At 47.6% G+C, this 20,177-nt stretch overlaps 1 long non-coding RNA gene across 5 annotated transcripts; it reads right to left on the minus strand.

Moving 5' to 3' along the window:
- Positions 1-2,738: 2,738 nt before the first annotated feature.
- LOC123042429 (uncharacterized) lies at positions 2,739-6,041 on the minus strand. Of its 5 annotated transcripts, none has more exons than XR_006418794.1 (5): positions 4,509-6,041; positions 4,201-4,274; positions 3,813-3,953; positions 3,459-3,689; positions 2,739-3,366 (listed from the first exon to the last, which is right to left on the minus strand). It is a non-coding gene; the product is annotated as an uncharacterized lncRNA (long non-coding RNA). The 5 variants fall into 5 exon arrangements; XR_006418796.1 differs by having other exon boundaries at positions 3,813-4,274; positions 4,509-4,978; positions 5,050-6,040; XR_006418795.1 differs by having other exon boundaries at positions 3,459-3,681; positions 4,509-6,039.
- Between the last annotated feature and the right edge of the window lie 14,136 nt (positions 6,042-20,177).

Genomic DNA, 20,177 nt, shown 5'->3' on the forward strand with positions numbered 1-20,177 from the left:
GTTGCCGGAGGGTCGTCAGTCCCGGCCTCTCCCTCGGTCGACTCCTCAACCACATCTTCAATGAGAGGGGCCTCGGTGCCGGTGCCACTGGCCTCCCCGGCAGGCTCTGCCCATCCGACAAGCTCCTCCTCCTTCGCGGCCACCTCGGCCTCATTCCCCACGTGGCCGATGCTGCCAGCTTCCCTGGCAAGCGCCACCTCCTCTGCCTGGCAGCAATGTAGTCTAGCTCCTCCTTGGTGGTTTCCTTGATAAGCAGTGGCTCATCGCGGACATACCTCTCCGACAGGTTGTCGAAGAACTCCTTCACCCGCTCCTCCTCCGGCTCGGTCCACCTTGGGTCAAGGCCGTGCGCGTTGAAGTCCGGCATCATGGCGATGATGTCGGCTTGGCGAGAGTTGTTGCTCAACGGGACCACTCCCGCCGGCAACCAGAACAGAGGCCCCTTGACGACCTTGCCGGCCTTTGCGGCCTTGCCGGCTCTCTCAGCCCTGCCATCGCCACCCACATCGAGCTGGAAAAGCCACTGACAAAGATGAGCGTGCCCCATCACCGTGAGGTTGTGCTTCAATCCGGGGCGAAGCCTCATGACATCGGTCGTGTTCCTGAAGATCCAGGCGACCTCCCCTTGTTATGAAGTGGGCGATGCGGTGGCGGATGAAGTCGGCCCCGATCATCTCAAGGGTGAGCCCGACCATGGTGAGGCGACGGATCCTAGTGGTAGCGATCCCGAGCTTCTTGTCATCGGCATCGGCGTCGCTCAAGTCCTTGCGATGGACTGGCGGGCTCTAACGAACTTGGCAAAACTCTTGCGGGCCCTCCTCCTCAATCCATAGCCATCGGCCCCGCCACTCCTCCCACCTCTCCTTCTGGGCACCCTCTGGATATGTGCCTTTCTCCTGGGTACGTGGGATCCAGTGTGACGCCCCGAGGCCGATGCTCTAGTTACCTTCCTTTTATTTTGTCGAGGTTGGGTGTTCCAATTGTTTGTTGCCGTGATCTTGACGGTGCCATTGTCATATTTGGTTTCTTGCATCATGGTCGTCTTTGGTTATATTTCTTTGACATGCTCACCTTTGTCACATTTCATTTGTGCCTCTTGTCATTTTGCATTCATCATGTGCATTGTGGTTTTCATCTCGTTGTGCTTGCATTATGTTTGTAATGTTGTTTGGGCTATGCATTTGACCCATGCATCATCACCTCCCCATTACTTCTTATTCCTTCCTTGATGCAAGTGCCACTTCTCCCTTCTCCATTAATGTTCAATCTTTGTCAATGAATCATGCACCATGCCTTATACCTCTCTGTCAAGATTCAGCCTTTTGGGAGTTGTTTTGGTTAGGTTCAAAAATGCCTCAAGTTTGAATTTTATTCAAACTTGTTTTATTTTTCTACCTCTGAAAATGCCCAAACCAATTTTATAAAATGGTGCTTAATTCGAGGAGTCCATATGTATCCTTACTTCTTTCTATTTCTTACCCAATATCCCTGGCGTTTCCCTTTTGTTGGCTACTAGGACAATGCCCGTGCGTTGCAACGGGGGTGTAATAAATATTTTACTGATTCAACATCAATTGTATCAAACATACTCTCTCTGTCCTGAAATACTTGTCGAAGGAATGCATGTAGACGTATTTTAGTTTTAGATGCATCCATTTATATCCATTTATGTGACAAGTTTTTCCGGACGGAGGGAGTATACATTTAGCATCCTCGTATTTTCCTTCATTCATCCACTATCTCGACCTTTCCAATCCAAACACGTTTTGACCTATGTTTTCTACTTTTTCTTCTGAAGAGAAGCATTATTGCATACTTATGTATCTTTTTTAGCGTTTCATATAAAGGTATCAAGGTGATGAAACTTTTATTAACCATGAGCCATCATCAAAAAATGTTTCATGGGAAGCTGAGGACGATGCAAGCCATTAGCAAGTTAATTTCATCCAATCACTTCATATGCCAACAGTACTTGTCTCTTCAATAACCATGGCCTCTGTTGCGTTGCAAGATTGATCATCCCTAAAAGCAGTGTCCATATCCCATCAACAACATACTTCTTTGCCTTCAATTTAAAATTATCTGGTTCGAGGAAAGGAACGACAAAATGTTTTATTTGAGAGGAAATAAATGGTGCCAATATTTTTCATTAGATGCATTATTCACAACAATATTTTATGTCGTAATGCTAATCTGTACATCGGGTCCGTTTATGGAACCTGTACATGAGAACAATGCCATCTAATTGTACCTCGAGGTAATTCTTCAAAAGAAAAAAAAACACGCAGATATTTCGTTAGATACAACTAAAAAGCAGAATTGACATTCTTTCCTTCTCTCAAATGCCATCCGACAAGGAAAAACATCAACGACGAGAATATCACGATAAATATTTAGTGTATCACAAATATAGCGTAGAATTAAAGTACTCAATTTCCAGAATGCCAATTTAAGAACTTCAAGAAAACTCAGACCTAAGTTGATGCCAATTTAAGAACTTCAAGAAAACTCAGACCTAAGTTGACTTCGAGCCTGGGTTAGGGCACTCAACCATGAACATCTAGCTCAGTTGCTTGCTTATTTATGGGCTGATCCATTGGAGAGTAAAATAGGCGGTTATTAGGTAGGTATAAAAGTTTCTCATATGTGTAAGAGTAAAACTTGATGTTGTACCATAGAACCCTGCAAAAATTACAGCTACGTTTCAGAATCATCAGGGAATTTGAAGAAAAAAATACTTCCAATACACAACAAAATTTAGTAAGATATGAGACGTTATTTCATTCAGAGAGTACAAGATTAATTTGACCAGATTCAAACTCAAATCTTGCACAGAATATTCTAATTCAAAGGATACAAAAAGTAAATGGACAAAATCTACCAAGAAGTGGTGCTACATGTCTCTACTGCCACTTCTGGAAATGCTCCATGTATCGTCAGTATCAGTGGGAATGCCTAGTACTAAATAAGGGAGCTGTAATTTGAACAACAGAAGGTCCCAGAACCACACGTCAAGCAACATCTCGTAGCACATATAGCTCCTCATCCTCTGTATAGTGTAAAGAGCCCAATCTCATTCTCACTAATCTATCCATGAAAATGAACTGACATAAGTTTTAGCATGCCAAGGAAAGGAGATGGTAGCATTTGGTTTTGACAGGGTAGGGAGGAGCTCGGACAGAAAAAGGAGGTGGAGATAGCTTATTAGCCTTGCATGCAAAAATAACATGTCGAAGGCTGGGAGGAGATCGTGCGCAGACGGTCAGCGTGTTTGCTTGAGCGAGCTGATGGCCGACAGCTATGCTCGAGTGCAGACGGAGCGCCGAACTTGAGTTTGATAGGAAGCGGCATAGCTCGGACAAATGCCTGCGTCAGTAAAAAAAAAGTAAAAACTTCTCATAATTGCAGTCATCCATGAGAACAAAATTTTGCTAATTCACGAAGCTCATAGTCAGAACCTTAGAGGCATTATTCTCTTGTCTTGTCAGCGTGCTACACAGCCATAGTCAGAACTCGTAAGTTGTAGTACCGTTATATGCTTGGACACAAATTTTTGAGATAGATTATTGCTTGCTTCATGGACTCATGCAATCAGAGTATCATAGTATCATTAACAATGACAAGAGCTTCCGAATTAAGTAAAAGATTGCTTCACCCTTCTTGAATGCTTTTTCAGAGAACCTGACAAACTAACAGGGCACTACGTAAGCGACCTAACATCCAAAATTACAGAACCAAAAAGATGCAGTATGTTCATTTCCTAATGATTTAAAATAGAACAGATGTGCCTATAATAACATAAGTAGGCTTACCTTAAGTACCTCTGCAAACTATCCTCCGAAGCCATTCGTACACCACTTTTTCCCGAACCATGATGCTGAGACAGGACTAAGAGTATCACTCAACTCAAGCAAGTGCCATGTAAAGCAACCAGTGAATATCATTTAAGCTAGCTGATAATAATGACAAATTATATTGTATGAATATGATGTTAGTACACTTCAGCCATCATTAAATAAGCAATGAGGATCATAATAGCAACTTCACGATTAGTATAGTGTCTGAAAAGAATACCAAATTAGAGGAACAATTCATATGTGCTTTCATTGGCAAAACAATTTTATTTTGACTTGGATCCATCGACAAGAATTCAAGAGGTCATGGAAAACGCTTTGCTGCAGATCAGATCGAAGGAAGCACCTGAGCTGGCCACTGAGTCTTCAGGGAGAGTAAACGTCAGCGGCTCCACATGGTTGGCGAAATAATCTTCAAACCTAAGTTACACCATTAATAAAAACAGTGGTGAGTAACATGAAACCTAAGATTCAGAGAGATCAATGAAGCCATCGTCAAAGGAAAATATTTTGGCTGCAATATTTTTGTAAAGCAAGTAAATCCAGTAATGTAAAATTAAGCAGATATACATGGCTCAATGATGCACTATCCCATATTAAGCAAAGTGTAAACACTTAAGCTGGGCCAAGGTAATGCAATCTTGGAGTGCTCACAATTGTCCCCATGAAGGCATTCAATAGGACGTTCCAGCTGATCCCTAGCTTGTGCATCACCAGCAGTTCTTGCTGCAGTTACATATGCGCAGATTTGACAGGGAACCATTAACTTCAGCAGAAGTTTTCTCAAGTAAACCGTCAAATTCAGACCTAGCACAGGGTGATACAATTTAGTCAGTGGTGAAATGGATTACCAAAAAGAACATAGGGGAGAACATGTATAGCATTTGTGGAGCATGTGCTTATTCTGGATTTAATGATTTTTCAGATATAGTTAATTAATTTGCTCTCTTATTAGGCCAAAGATAATTGACTTATACTCCAGTATAGAAGAATCCTCTGCTACTGTTTCTATGAAAAAAGCTGATGACTTCACATCATTTCGGTGTGCCGTGTGCCGGTGTGCACATATATGCAGGCAAGCATCAAATATCCTAAGCGATTCCAAAAAGGTGAAGTCAGAGGGCCTGCACCATGCGAAAATTAGTAAATTCAAGAGAAGCACCGCTGCAACCTGCTCAGCGATGTGGGTTCTCACCAGATCATCGGCGGCCACGCGCGCCACGGCTCACGCATGGGTGGGGGCTGCACACATGCATATGTGCGGGCTGGCGGGCCGGCGTTGCGATCTAGTGCTTGGGGATTAAGAATGCGCGCTGCAGGACGGACACAAGCTGCTCATCTCCATCGCCTCCCGTCGACGCCGTATCGCAACGCGGCCCTGGAGCTGAGCTGCTGCAGGACACGGGCACCACCAGGACTTCCTCGCCGGTCCTCGCGCCCTCTCCTTCTCACTGCCCCTCCTTCCTTTCTATCTCTCGCCTCACATATGTCTCTCTCATAGGTGCAGCGCCACCGTATCCATGGAGAGACTCCGCCGGAGCTTGCCATCTCGCTCGGAACCGGCGAGGAACACCGCCGCCATGAACTTGGAGTTCAAGCCCCTCCGCTGGACCTCCTCCCGCGCCTCCTAGATCGCCTCCACGCCGTCCCGGAACAGGATCCTGCCACTGCCTCACCTCCTCGTCCGGATCTGGCCGGAGATCGCCGTCGCCGCGCCCGGCGGCGCGAAGCAGCGTGGCAGGGGTGACGGCGCACTGGAGGTGGAGATGTGGGAGGGGTCGTGCTCGTGGGTGTTTTTTTCCTTTCTCTCTTAACTAAAAAAGGATCGCGGGTTGAATACTAATAAGTGCAGCGTTCTTTCTGCAAAAACGAAACGTTTTCTGCACAGCCACTTAAACAGGGACCGCGGGCTTATTTCAAAGAAATAGAAGGGCTTTTGCGCAAAAACGCCAACGACGTACGGGCAGAAGCATTAGCTGCTTTATTAGTAGGGAAAGATAGGGAAAGATTTATTTAATAGACAGGAGGTTTTTCAAAAGGAAATAAGGGAGAGAAGGGAGCCCAGCAGGCCATTTAGGCCCAGCTGCACCTAAACCTGGCCGGCCTCTAAGCCCATCTCCCATCCTAAACCTAGACCGACCGCACCCTAGGCCCCGATCCTCATCTCCCCTCGACCCCTCCTCCTCGTTCCTCCTCCCGCCGCCACTCTCACCACGCGCGCATCGGGACAGGGAGAGGAGCTCCCCTCGATGCTCGATCCCCTCGCCGCCTCCACCGCGAGAACCCCTCGTCCGACCTCCTCCTCGCTGCCCTTGGTGCCGCGCCACCGGACCTCCCCGGCGCCCTCATCGTCGAGCATCACTGCCCCTGCGGCCTCCCCTCCTCCGTGTCGTCGCCTCCCATGGCGCCGCGCCCGGCCTCCCGCGCCAACACCATCTCCAGTCACATGCGCCGTCACCTTCCCTCGTCGGCCTCCTCTGCATCACCAGGCCGCTTCCTCTGCCCCGTTTCCTCTCTTCTCCATCCCGTCCCCTTCCCTGAGTTCTTTCTCTCTCTCTTGGACAGCAGGGCCCCATGGACGCTAATCCGCCGGTCCTCCGCACCCTCACACCCTGCCGGACCTTGGCCTGGCCCCGCTTGTTCGCTACCTCCGCCTGTTGTTGCCCCGGCGATGGCAGCCATCACCGCTGCTCTGCTTAGTGTCGAGAAGGAACACCTCATTGCCGGGCGTTGACCCCTTCTCTTGCTCTAGCTCTGTCCGACAAGGGCCTCGCGCCCGCTGCCTCTCTTGTCGCGACCAGGACCACTTCCTCACGCCCTTGATCGCCTCTCCACGACCATCTCCTCCCTGACGCCCTGGCTGCTGCTACAAGACCACCACGGCGCCATCATGGAACCCTAGGGCCGAAGATGACCACGACCGTGCATCTCTCCTTGTGGTACTTTGGAGATCAAGACCATCAAGATCAAGACTGCCCCAGACCATGTCGTCTCGCCGGATCGTCAAAAACCTCGGTTGTTGCCAAGTTCCTCGACGCCCGATGCCTGGAACGACTACCATCGCCGAAGACCCTTGAACCAATAACTTCAAGTTCAACTATTGTCGCAAGAACGAGACCGGCGGGTCCGAAGACCCCATGTACCACGACAACCCCGAAGGGATTCGAGTTCGTCAAGTTCACCATCGTAACGTGTACCACTGCCAACGACTGAGACCCTGGATTCGACAAGTTCCTCACGGTGACCCTGAACATCTACGGGACATGCACGACTTCGAACCATGTACCACGTCGAACATGTATGGCAACACGACGAACCTCCAAGACCCTGAACGACTACCGCCGCCGAAGTCCGCGAGTACAACTACTTCCACAACGCGTCGTGTACAACTACTGTCGCTTGGGTTTTGACAAGACTCCGAGTACCACTACGTTTTCCATGTACAACTACACCAAGTCCGGACCGACAAGTGCCTTGAGAACGTCTGTACCTCTTCCGTCGCCGAGGACCGAAAGTACCACTATGTCCCATCGAACCTGAACCGTCTCGTTTGCACGCTTCGAAGGTATAACCCCGAGACGACGTCCGTGAACGAATGCTTGCGATGTTTGAGATGCTCGTGTTTGCACCTTGTCCAAATTGTCACTCTTTTCCTTGTCGCCAACTCGTGGGACACCCGGAATCCGGGATCACCCCACCATCTCTAGCATGTTCCGAACATCCGCACCATTTCTTCCTTTGCACCGGTATCTTCGGGAGCTACCAGAACCGATATGGTGCCATGGCATCATTTTCGGATTCGTTGCCATGGCACCCCTTTCGTTTCCGCCACGATGACTAATGCTTCATAAAATGCTCTTATCAACATTTTCATAAACTTGCATATGTCATCCGCATCATGATAACAACATTTAAACATTTAAAATTGTTGTTTGCATTAATTACTAAATGCATATGGGGATTTACTGGATTTGTTGTTTGTTATATCCGGCCCCATTTAAATTGTTTAGATGGTATAGTTTTGTATGCTTCACCTCTTGCCATGTTAACCAACATTCAATTTTGTTGAGTACCTAACCGGGAGTGAACTAAATAATTGATGTGGTGTTCTGTCATTGAGCTCCATTTAACTTGTAGTTTTGTTTGTGCATTTTGCCATGCCATGCATATTTAAACCGGACATGCATCATACTTGATTGTGCATCATGCCATGGTTATGTGATGGTTGTTTATTATGTTGTTTGCTTCTTTCCGGTGTTGCTTCTTCGGGTTAGTTCTGATAACGTCGCGTTTGTGATGATCCGTTCGTCTATGTCTGTTTGTCTTCTTCATGGACTCGTTCTTCTTCCTTGTGGGATCTCAGGCAAGATGACCATACCCTTGAAATCACTTCTATCTTTGCTTGCTAGATGCTCTCTCTTTTGCTATGCCCATGCTATGATACCTACCACTTGCTTATCATGCCTCCCATATTGCCATGTCAAACCGCTAACTCACCTTGTCCTAGCAAACCGTTGTTTGGCTATATTACCGCTTTGCTCAGCCCCTCTTATAGCGTTGTTAGTTGCAGGTGAAGATTGGAGTTTGTTCCATGTTGAAACATGGATATTTGTTGGGACATCACAATATCTCTTATTTAATTAATGCATCTATATACTTGGTAAAGGGTGGAAGTATCAGCCTTATGCCTGGTGTTTTGTTCGACTCTTGCCGCCCAAGTTTCTGTCATTCCGGTGTTATGTTCCTTGATTTTGCGTTTCTTACACGGTTGGGTTATAATGGGAACCCCTTGACAGTTCGCCTTGAATAAAACTCCTCCGGCAAGGCCCAACCTTGGTTTTACCATTTGCACTAACAACCTACCACATTCCCTTGGGTTCTGCAGACTCAAGGGTCATCTTTATTTTAACCCCCCCCCCCCCGGGGGCAGTGCTCCTCTGAGTGTTGGTCCGAAATGGGCAGCCTGCGGGGCCACCTCGGGGCAACTCGAGGGTTGGTTTTACTCGTAGCTTGACCTATCCGGTGTGCCCTGAGAACGAGATGTGTGCGACTCCTATCAGGATTTGTCGGCACATCGGGTGGCTTTGGTGGTCTTATTTTACCATTGTCGAAATGTCTTGTAACCGGGATTCCGAGCCTGATCGGGTCATCCTGGGAGAAGGAATATCCTTCGTTGACCATAAGAGCTTGTGATGGGCTAAGTTGGGACACCCCTACAGGGTTTTGAACTTTCGAAAGTTGTGCCCGCGGTTATGGGCAGATGGGAATTTGTTACTGTCCGGTTGTAGAGAACTTGACACTTAACTTAATTAAAATGCATCAACCGCGTGTGTAGCCGTGACGGTGTCTTTCCGGCGGAGTCCGGGAAGTGGACACGGCGTTGGAGTTATGCTTGAACATAAGTAGTTTCAGGATCACTTCTTGATCACTTCTAGTTTGCGACTGTGCTTTGCTCCTCTTCTCGCTCTCATTTGCGTGAGTTAGCCACCATATATGCTAGTGCTTGCTGCAGCTCCACCTCACTACCCTTTTCCTTCCCATAAGCTTAAATAGTCTTGATCGCGAGGGTGTGAGATTGCTGAGTCCCCGTGACTCACAGATTACTTCCAAAACCAGTTTGCAGGTGCCGATGAAACTATGCAGGTGACGCAACCGAGCTCAAGGAGGAGCTCGATGAAGATCGTGTTCGTTGTGTTGTTTCATTTCCAGTTGATCAGTAGTGGAGCCCAGTCGGGGCGATCGGGGATCTTTTGCATTAGGGGTAGTCTTCTTTTATTTTGGTTCCGTAGTCGGACCATGATTGTATTTTGGATGATGTAATGTTTTATTTATGTATTGTGTGAAGTGGCGATTGTAAGCCAACTCTGTACCTCTTTCTTATTCAGTACATGGGATGTGTAAAGATTACCCCTCTAGCGACATGCCTACAATGTGGTTATGCCTCTAAGTCGTGCTCCTACACGTGGGAGATATAGCCGCATCGTGGGTGTTACATCTAGGTGACGCACCCGGAGATGGCACCCCCCGCCTAGATACGGGGAAAGAAACAGTGGCGAAAAAGGGCCGTGCTGGGAAGCATTTTTAGGAAAATCCCTCACAGAGGTGAGCGAAGAGGGCCATACACGCCACGGCATTCGGCGTGAAATCAAGAAGATGGAAGCCGAAGGTGTGCCTGATATCATTGAAAAAGTCAGAGAAAGGGGGGCAAATCCTGCAGGAGAAGTAGTCAACGAAGAAAGGATACAGATTTGGGCCGGCCTTGGCAAAATCGGCGGGAATGATGCACGTAGCCGGATGCCCCGTCGTCTTCACCCCCCACAGAGGCTTGAAGTTGTCCCTGAGGTGGATCGGATCGACTGTCGAGGGGAAGACAGCAAGCTGCATCCGAAGCACCGCCGACTCGCCCTCCGGCATCTCCTTCTCCTCGGCGTCCTTGGCCACTCCCTTGCCCTTGCTGGTTTTGGGTGCCATGGCGGCCGAGAAAGAGGTGAAGGATCTAGAGCAGTGAGAGATTGGGGGCAATGGGGGCGTGGCGGCGGTGAATGGAGGCGACAGTTTTGGCTTTTTCGCTTGAGGAGGTAAAAGGGGGGACGGCGGTTCCGAAACTGGAGTGACACGGAGGGAAATGAGCAGCATGCCCGCAGTTTCCCATTTTCTTATGGGGAAGGCGCGGGCCGCCTCTTTACCATTCACCGCGATGTGACGCATGAGGGCAGCAACTGTCCCCACGCATGACCCCCACGCCGCACGTTCAATGCTGGTCATGGGGAAGTACGAAGGGCGAGGAAGTTACAGCAGTAAAACTCGGCCCCACATGCCTGCGCACCGTTTTGGGCCTAGCACAACAACGCGTCGCGCATATGTATGGCCTAGGACCGGGGGCTCCTATTGGTGCACAAAAGTAGGGGCTCTCTTTTGTACCCCTTTACTAGTGCGCGGACATTTAGAGTCGCGCCTACGGCCATACCTAGCGGGGCAGAGGAAGCAGAAGCACAAGAATACCAGAGCAGCGCTCCAGCCAGGAGCACGAGACAACCAAAACAACGCCAAGACCAGAGACACAAAGAGCAAGAGGGCGAGGTGGACTCCCCCGGCAATACCCTTGCCGGGGCGGCCCCCGCAACCCCGGCAAGACCTTTGCCGGGGCAACTTGCCCAATGCCAACAAAGTGCGCCACCCTTGAGCCCAAGGGTTCCAATACCATCAACCACATTGGAACCAATGCTCGGGAGGCACCTCCATGGTGGCATGCAGATCTTTGTGAAGATCATAAGCACACAAGATCAGATGAGGACCAGAAGACGACAATCCTCGGCAAGATCCTTGCCGAAGAAATCCACGAGACCCCCGACAAGATCCTTGCCGGGGACGACCGTGATGCCACGGCAAGACCCTTGTCAGGGCCTCGCCAAGACCCTTGCCGAGGACACCTATGGGGCCACAGCCAGGCCCACGTCTGCCTAGACCCCACCGCCGTTCCCATGCAGCTGCCAGCCCAACCAGCTGGCAGGCACCTGCGTAGCGACGCGCGGCCTCCAGGCCAACTCGGCAAGCACCTGCGTGGTGGCATGCAGATCTTCGTGAAGATCCTACCACCGCGCCATCTCAGCAGCCTTCCAACTTAGGTGGCGCTGCATGCCTCGTTGGCCTGGACGCGCATCGAAGCGAGACGGAACGGCGACGGATGGAATGGGCCTCGTTACCGTCCCCAATAAAGCAACGGGGCACCTAAGGAGCACATTTAATGCGCCTTGTCCCATAATGACAGGCAATAAGCTTGTACACTGTTTACCTTTCCACCTCATGTGTGCCATTGTGGCGACCCCTTTTCGACTATAAAAGGAGGCCCGAGGCATACTGGAGAGGGATTCGGACCTTTTGGACTACGCACGCACCGCAGCTAGTTCGAAAGCTCAAGAACACTCAAATATACACCAAAGCAGAACTAGGGTATTATGCATCCTTGCGGCCCGAACCTGGGTAAACGATCCTTGTGTTGGCTACTACACCCGCTCTTTTCACAACTCCGTGCCCGCCAACCATAGAAGGGGTCCCAGTGATCCCATAGGTGTCATTCCCTCCGACATCAGGTTGATAGTTTTGAGACACGAGAAAGGATAATTAATGTTGGTAGAAGTCTTCAATGGCAAGAACAATGGGCCGAGATATACTAATTAATATCACCGACGATTCTCTGTGGCGGACGACTAAACACTACTGCCTTTACTGATTATTTTCCGTGAGATTGGCCAAGATGCATGGCACGTAGCACCCACAAGTTCACCATCTTCAGTATTTGGTCAAATTTGGACTGAATGTGTCGAGGTGGATGGGGGTAAGCACAAGCATGCATATGGAGGTAAGCACAAACATACATATTGTGTGAAAATACATACCAGCAACCTAGAAGTGGCCATCGTTTTGGAATAAGGATGTGTGAGTAGCAAACACACCATCACCAGTATAGCTCAGCGGATTTAGAAGCTAGTAGATCATGTGCACCGAAATTCAGATTCTGTATACCCAATCAAGTATATATGCCCTGCCCGCCAACATTTAACGAATAAATATAAATATAAATATTTACTGATTTTCACTACTTCTCTAGCTGATATAGACATTTTGCATAATGCAGGCCTCCCTAGATGGGGAAAATCAATCGGTACTAGTGTGAAAGGGAAACGTCTGTCCTCGAAAGTTAAGCCAATGCAAATCAAGTAACTGTCATGGCTTACCATATGAGTTGGGCAGAACACATCATCATTAAGAATTGAAGTTTATGCTAGTTTGACCAAAACAACAAAGATATATGATACAACCAAGAAGAAGGTTAGTACGTACCTCATTTCAAATGGAATAAATCTAACTCGAAATGGTAAATAACCATGAATTTCTCAAAACTGCACAAAACAAGAAAAATCAAATTACTAATATAGCCTACTAAATAATTAATATTGGTCAAGCAGTTAGCTGAACAGAAAATTGCATGACATACAACATAAGATAAAAACAATTAACAGTAAGTAATTGGTCTCTTTTTGCTCTTTTTTCTTTTGGTTGCTAGGGACCCAGCTACTCACTTGACCCTCTCCTCTGTGTTTACTTTTTTAGTTAATTTTCATGGCTCCTAATGTAACCTAACTGGGTCTTTGCTCCTTTTTTATGTACCCACTAGTTTATGATAAATTGAAAACTACCGTAGGGATTTTCCCTACATTTTGCTGGTTGAAAAAGAAATTACGGTAAGTAATTGTAATGATCAGAAGTAAGAATTGCACCCTTAATTTAAAGAGGAAACCTGGAAAGCCTAACATTGTCGGAAGATCTCAATACACGCTTAGCACAGAGCTAGCTACTTCCTTTTCTTTTGTAGGGAAAGAGCTAGCAATTTCTTAACTACAAAGTTCGACAATCAATTAATTCATAAACTTCAAAAGAAAATGAAGTTTGTACACCAACTTGTACACACTTTTCCATTATGTACTACCCTAAAAATTTATGGACCAGAATGCACGTGAGCTGGGGAACATGTGAAGTTACTAACCTGCTCCGCTCTCTTGCTACAACAAGATTCCAAATTGAAGGTACCATCACAACCCCAATCCCGTCAACGCAAATGCAGCTTCTGCAGGCAGACGCCAATCTGCAATCAAGAGTACATGCATGATACACTCTCATCTTGCTGACATCCCCGATTGCATGATATTGACTAAATACAATGGTAATTTGTCACCAATCCCACTACATGTTTTCCATATTTCTAAGGGATCATTAATTATTCCATGGCAAAATTCTACTACATGTATGCTGAGCTCGGCGTTGCCCTCCTACTCCAGTTGCTCGTCTAGCCACCAGCACCTGCCCGCCTCAGCCTCCTGTGTCGCCCCGCGCCCCTGCAGGTCCTCCACCAGCGCGGTCTGCCACAGCACCACCTCGTACACCGCCTCCTCCATCGACATTCGCGCCGCCACTAGGCTCGCCCTCGGGGTCGCCGCGCCACCCCGCCATGGTGGGGAGCAGCCCGTGCTGGTCGCCGCGATGGGCCTGGTCGGCCGGGTGGTGGAGGAAGGCTATGCGCGCGTGCGGCCTGCAGGACGTGTACACGGCAGAGCATCCCGCCATGGATCGGGGAGGGGGAGAGACGGGGACGACATCAATCGGAGAAGAATCGGGAGGGGGTCCCAGCGGCAGAGGAGAGGAGAGGAGGTCGAAGGGAGGCTGACAAAGGAGAGGAGACAAGGTGGATCGGACGATCTGGATTGGGGGTGGGTGTGGGAGTGGACTGGGACAGTTGGTGGGCTGTGGGAATGGATCGGGGGTGTGGTTCGGCGTGGGACTAGGCTAGCGGTAGCGCAGGGTGTATGACAGCGCTACAACTATCCATTTAGTAGTAGCGTGGGTCTAAAACCCACGCTGCTAATATTTTTTGGTCGGGTGGTGTGGTGTGGAAAACTTATCAGTAGCGTGCCCTTCGAAAACCCACACTACTGCTAAGTCGTACCAGTAGCGCGCTTTATAACAAGCGCTACTGGTAATTATCAGTAGTGTGGCTCCAAAACAGACGCTATTGGGTAGTTTTCGCCCACACGATCGTGATCCAACGACGGAGGACATAGAGATGGTTTAGATGGGTTATTGGGCCGTTTTGGAGGGGTGTTGGGCTGCAACACACAAGGGGCTTTTGCGATTACCCGGTTAACCGTTGGAGCATCAAACGGCCTCCAAATGGAACGAAATTTGACAGACAGTCTACCGGTGGCGTACCAAGGCCACTTGGCAAATCTCGGTCCATTCCAAGGAAGTTTAACACCTGCTCACGAAAAGAGACAAGAGGGGTGCGCCGGTGCATGTGGGAGTGCCGAATTGCGAAACGGACAACGGGGAAAATGCTTGGATGCATGAGACGAACACGAATGCAAATGCGATGCACATGATGACATGATATGAAATGCATGACATGAACAAAAAGCAAAACAAAGACAAAAACCCAACCACGAAGGGAATCTCATAACTTAAAGCCGAAAATGGCAAGAGTCGGAGTTACAAATATGGCAAGTTACATCCGGGGTGTTACAACACTCCACCACTACGAGAGGATCTCGTCCCGAGATCTACGACTGAAAGAACTTCGGATATTCGGAACAGAGGTGATCCTCGCGCTCCCAGGTGGTTTCTCGGTCAGAATGGTGTGACCACTTCACTTTCAGGAATTTGATTGACTTGTTGCGAGTCTTGCGCTCGGTTTCTTCAATAATAGCAACGGGATGCTCATGATAAGACAGGTCTTCTTGGAGATCAATCTCTTCGAAGTTGATGGTGCGCTCAGGATTCTTAAAGCACTTGCGAAGCTGTGACACGTGAAACACATCGTGCACGTTTGCAAAGTTGGACGGAAGCTCAAGTTGATAGGCGAGGTCGCCTCTTTTGCCAATGATCTTGAAAGGACCCACGTATCTAGGGGCAAGCTTCCCTTTGATTCTGAAGCGACAAGTGCCTTTCATTGGAGAGACGCGGAGGTAGACATGGTCTCCGATCTCGAAAGCCAAGTCACGGTGCTTGCTATCATAGTAACTCTTCTGGCGCGATTGCGCGACTTTGAGATTTTCACGGATGACTTTGCACATTTCTTCAGCTTCTGTGATTAAGTCATTGCCAAGAAGTTGGCGTTCACCAGTCTCTGCCCAATTGAGAGGAGTGCGACACTTTCTGCCATAGAGAATTTTGAATGGGGCCTTGCCCGAACTCGCTCGGAAGCTGTTGTTGTAGGAGAACTCAGCATATGGAAGACAATCTTCCCACTTCATACCAAAGGAAATGACACAAGCCCTGAGCATATCTTCAAGGATTTGATTGACTCGCTCAACTTGGCCAGTTGTTTGAGGATGGAAAGCTGTGCTAAAGTGAATGTTGGTGCCCATGGCCTTCTATAAGGAGTCCCAGAACTTGGAGGTGAAGATGCTTCCATGATCTGAAGATATCAATTGTGGAATGCCGTGCAAGGAGACAATACTGGAGGTGTATAGCTCTGCCAACTGAGCTGCTGCGATAGATGTTTTGATTGGAAGGAAATGAGCCACTTTTGTAACCTTGTTGATGACAACGAAGATAGCATCATTCCCATGCTTGGACTTAGGAAATCCAGTAACTAAGTCCATTTAAATATGGTCAAATTTCCATTATGGAATAGAAAGAGGTTGGAGGAGACCAGCTGGTCGTTGGTGTTCTACTTTCACTCTTCTACAGACATCACATTCATTCACGAATTGAGCAATTTCTCACTTCATTCGAGTCCACCAATACGACTGCTTGAGGTCATGGTACATCTTCGTACTTCCAGGATGAATGGATAGAAGGGAATTGTGCGCCTCGTTCATAATGACTTTCCTTAGATCACCTTTAGGAACCACAATCCGGTCCTCGAAGAATAGAGTGTCTTTGTCATCAATGCGATAGCACTTGTATTTGGGTTGGCTCTTAGCAATCCCATGTTTCACCTTCTTCACCATGGTATCAAGAAGTTGTGCCTCGTGAATTTGATCTTCCAAAGTGGGAGAGACTTGGAGGTTGGCAAGAAAGCCTTGAGGAACAACTTGGAGACTCAGTTTGCGGAAAGCTTCACAAAGGTCCGGTTGGAAGGGCTTGAGAATTAAGATGTTGCAGTAAGCCTTCCTACTCAAAGCATCTGCAATGACATTGGCCTTGCCTGGAGTATATTCAATACTCGGATTGTATTCTTGAATCATTTCGACCCATCGAGTCTGTCTGAGGTTGAGGTTGGGTTGAGTGAAGATGTACTTGAGGCTCTTATGATCTGTGAAGATGTCCACTTTCCTTCCCAACAAGAGATGTCTCCACGTTAATAATGCATGGACAACTGCCGCCAACTCAAGATCGTGAGTGGGGTAGTTCCTTTCATTGGGCTTCAACTGGCGAGAGGTATAGGCCACAACTTTCTTCTCTTGCATTAAGACAGCACCGAGACCTTGTAAGGAGGCATCACAAAAAACTTCAAATGGCTTGGATTCGTCAGGAGGAGTCAAGATAGGAGCTATGACTAGCTTCTCTTTAAGGGTGTTGAAAGCAATGTCACATTCAGGCGTCCAGACATACTTGACATGCTTCAGGAGGTGGTTGGAAAGAGGCTTTGCAATCTTAGAGAAATTCTCAACGAATCTTCGACAATAACTTGCAAGCCCAAGAAAACTGTGGAGCTGTTTGGCATTCTGAGGAGGTTCCCAATTCACAATTGCAGACACCTTCTCGGGATTAACAGTGATGCCCTTGGCAGAGATGATATGACCAAGGTAGAGAACCTCATCAAGCCAGAACTCACACTTGGAAAATTTCGCATAGAATTGATGCTCTCTTAGTTTGTCAAGCACCAATCTCAAGTGCTTGGCATGATCCTCCTTATTCTTGGAAAAGACCAAGATATCATCGAGATACACCAGGAAGAAATCATTTGTGTAACAGTTGAAGATGAAGTTCATCATGCGAGAGAACGTTGGAGGAGCATTGACAAGGCCGAAAGACATGACAGTATATTCATAAGAACCATAGCTTGTTCTGAACGCTGTCTTGGGGATATCTTGTTCACGAATGCGAATCTGATGATAACCCATACGGAGGTCAAGATTGGAGAATACTTTGGCACCTTTAAGTTGCTGGAATAGCTTATTGATGTTGGGAAGTGGATACTTGTTCTTTATTGTCTTCTTTTTCAATGGACGGTAGTCGACGCAGAGTCGTTCCGTTCCATCCTTCTTCTTGACAAAAAGAACACCACAACCCCATGGAGATGAACTCGGTCTGATCAGACACCTACGCTCTTGTTCATCGAGTTGTTTCTTCAACTCCTTCAACTCTTCTGGTCCAAGCTTGTAAGGACGATTGCAAACAGGTTCCGTGCCAGGCTCAAGATCGATAACAAATTCAACTGGCCAGTGAGGAGGCATTCCCGGAAGCTCTTCTGGAAAGACATCTTGATATTCACAAATGACTGGAATCTGAGAGATGGCATTCAACTCGCCCTTCTCATTGAGAGAAAACGGTCGAATGGTTTCATCCCGATCAGCATAGATGATCACATCCTCAGAAGAGTGTGTCAATTAAATCTTCCTGGCGGCACAATCAAGTTGAACCTTGTGCTTAGAAAGCCAGTCCATCCTGAGAATTAGATCAATATCCGAGTCATGAAGAACAATTGGAGAAGACAGAAATTTATAGTCTCCCAACTGGACAGAGACATTGGGAGCAACCAAACTAGAAGTCATAAGCTTTCCCGGAGAAACAACTTGCATAACTTTGGACAAAACCTCTGTGTCAACATTGTGCTCCGATGCAAATGGGTATGACATGAAAGAATGCGATGCACCAGTATCAAATAAGACTTTAGCAGGAATGGAGTTAACTGGAAGGTTACCCATGATCACATCTGAAGAATCCTCTGCATGAGCTGCGTTCACCATGTTCACCTTAGCATGCTTGGGATTATGCTTGACCACTGCATTGCTGGAAGATCTCACGGGAGGAGGAGGTGGAAGGCGCCTTTGGTTGAAGCACTTGTTTGCATAGTGCCCTTTGTGCTGACACTTTTTGCAAGTAACCTCTGAGAGAGGACGATGATAAGGAGCACTTGACCTTGGAGTTTGAGACTGAGATTTGTTCTGATAGCCTGGGTTGGGTGGGTGGGAAGATCCATTGCCACCTTTGCTCTTTTGCTGGTAGGGCTGGCAAAACGGAGGAGGAGGCAACCAGAACTTCTGTTGCTTAGCTGCCACTTGTGATGAAGAAGAAGATTGAACTGCATCCCTGACTCTCTTCTTAGATGCCTCACATTTGAGCTGAGCAGCTTCTTGCTTTTGTCATGTTATAGAATTGATCAAACTTGGTCGACTCAAGAAGCACGAGAGCTAACTGCAGATCCTCTCTGAGGCCACCTTTGAATTGATAGATCATACTCTTTTCATCGGGAACGTCTTGTTTAGCGAAGCAAGCAAGTTTCTGAAACTGGATATTGTATTGATACACGGACATGCTGCCTTGCTTGAGATTGTGGAACTCCTCACGCTTGCTCTCAGCAACACTTGGTGGAATGTGATGAGCTTTGAAGTCTTGACGGAAATCATCCCAGGTAATCACAGGACCTCCTCTGGAATCTCTGTATTGTTGAAACCACTCAGCAGCTTGGTCCTTGAGTTGAAACGAAGCAAACTTGACAAAGTCCTCATGCCTGGCATTGCTACATTCAAAATGCTTGCAAATGTCCACGAGCCATTCATCGGCGTCTGTGGCCTCGGCACACTTGCTGAAGGACTTCGGCTGGTTTGCGAGGAACTGGTTGAGGGTAGCAAACTGAGACTAATTGTTGCCTCGGCCTTGATTTCCTTGGTTGCCTTGGCCTTCGTTGCGCTCTTGCAAGAGCTGCAAAAGCATCTGAGTGTTGGCGTTGGTGGCTGCCATGACAGCTTGCCATGCCTCCAGAGGTGGAGGTGGTGGCGGAGGGTTCGACTGATCCCCATCATTGCGGTCCGAATTCTGACGCGTTGGAGGAGCCATCCTGAAGAGGGTGACATCTGTTAGAATTTTGATAGACAGATATTCAAGCTGAATCAATGGATCGAAATTGCAACATGCAGTCTTACAATAAACATTCGAACAAGGATGAACGAATGAATTCCAAAGTAAATCATCACACGTACATTAGGTTGAGAAGCAACTTAGATAAAGGTAGATGAATAAAGGAACAAGGTACGAATATGAGCAAATAAGTAGTAAGGATTACCCAATCACAAACCAAATATCTGTGGGAAGAAATACTAGAGCTACTTGAATTCCCACCTATAAAACTCCCGAAACTTTCTGGTTATGCAATTAGGTGTTGGGGATATAGGGGAAGCTTAATATCTCACCCAAACTAACAAATCCTACATCCAGCTGTATCCATCCTTCAACACATAACCAAGAAACCTTCGGAAATCATGTACCTCAACCTTCGAGAAGCATCCATTATACAAGTTATGGCAATACTCTCGAACTCCCGCCCCAGTACTGTGTGGAGTCGAGGTTATCTCACCAACAACTTCATAAAAGAGATTTTCAATGTCGGCGAACTCAGGTATTCCAGAACTACAATGATAAAATTGTGACGACAACACCTTGGAGCTCAAATCCCTGGGACACTACCACAACCCCTAAATGTCAGGAGGCACCAAGAACAATGTTCTCGTCACAAGACTATCGGAACGATTCCAACATACCTGCGTGATCCTAAAAAAATTCATGAAATTTGAGGAGAGGAGAGTCAAAACTTCTACATCAGGA

Source organism: Triticum aestivum, chromosome 1A, assembly GCF_018294505.1.
Source record: "Triticum aestivum cultivar Chinese Spring chromosome 1A, IWGSC CS RefSeq v2.1, whole genome shotgun sequence".
NCBI classification, from domain to species: domain Eukaryota; kingdom Viridiplantae; phylum Streptophyta; class Magnoliopsida; order Poales; family Poaceae; genus Triticum; species Triticum aestivum.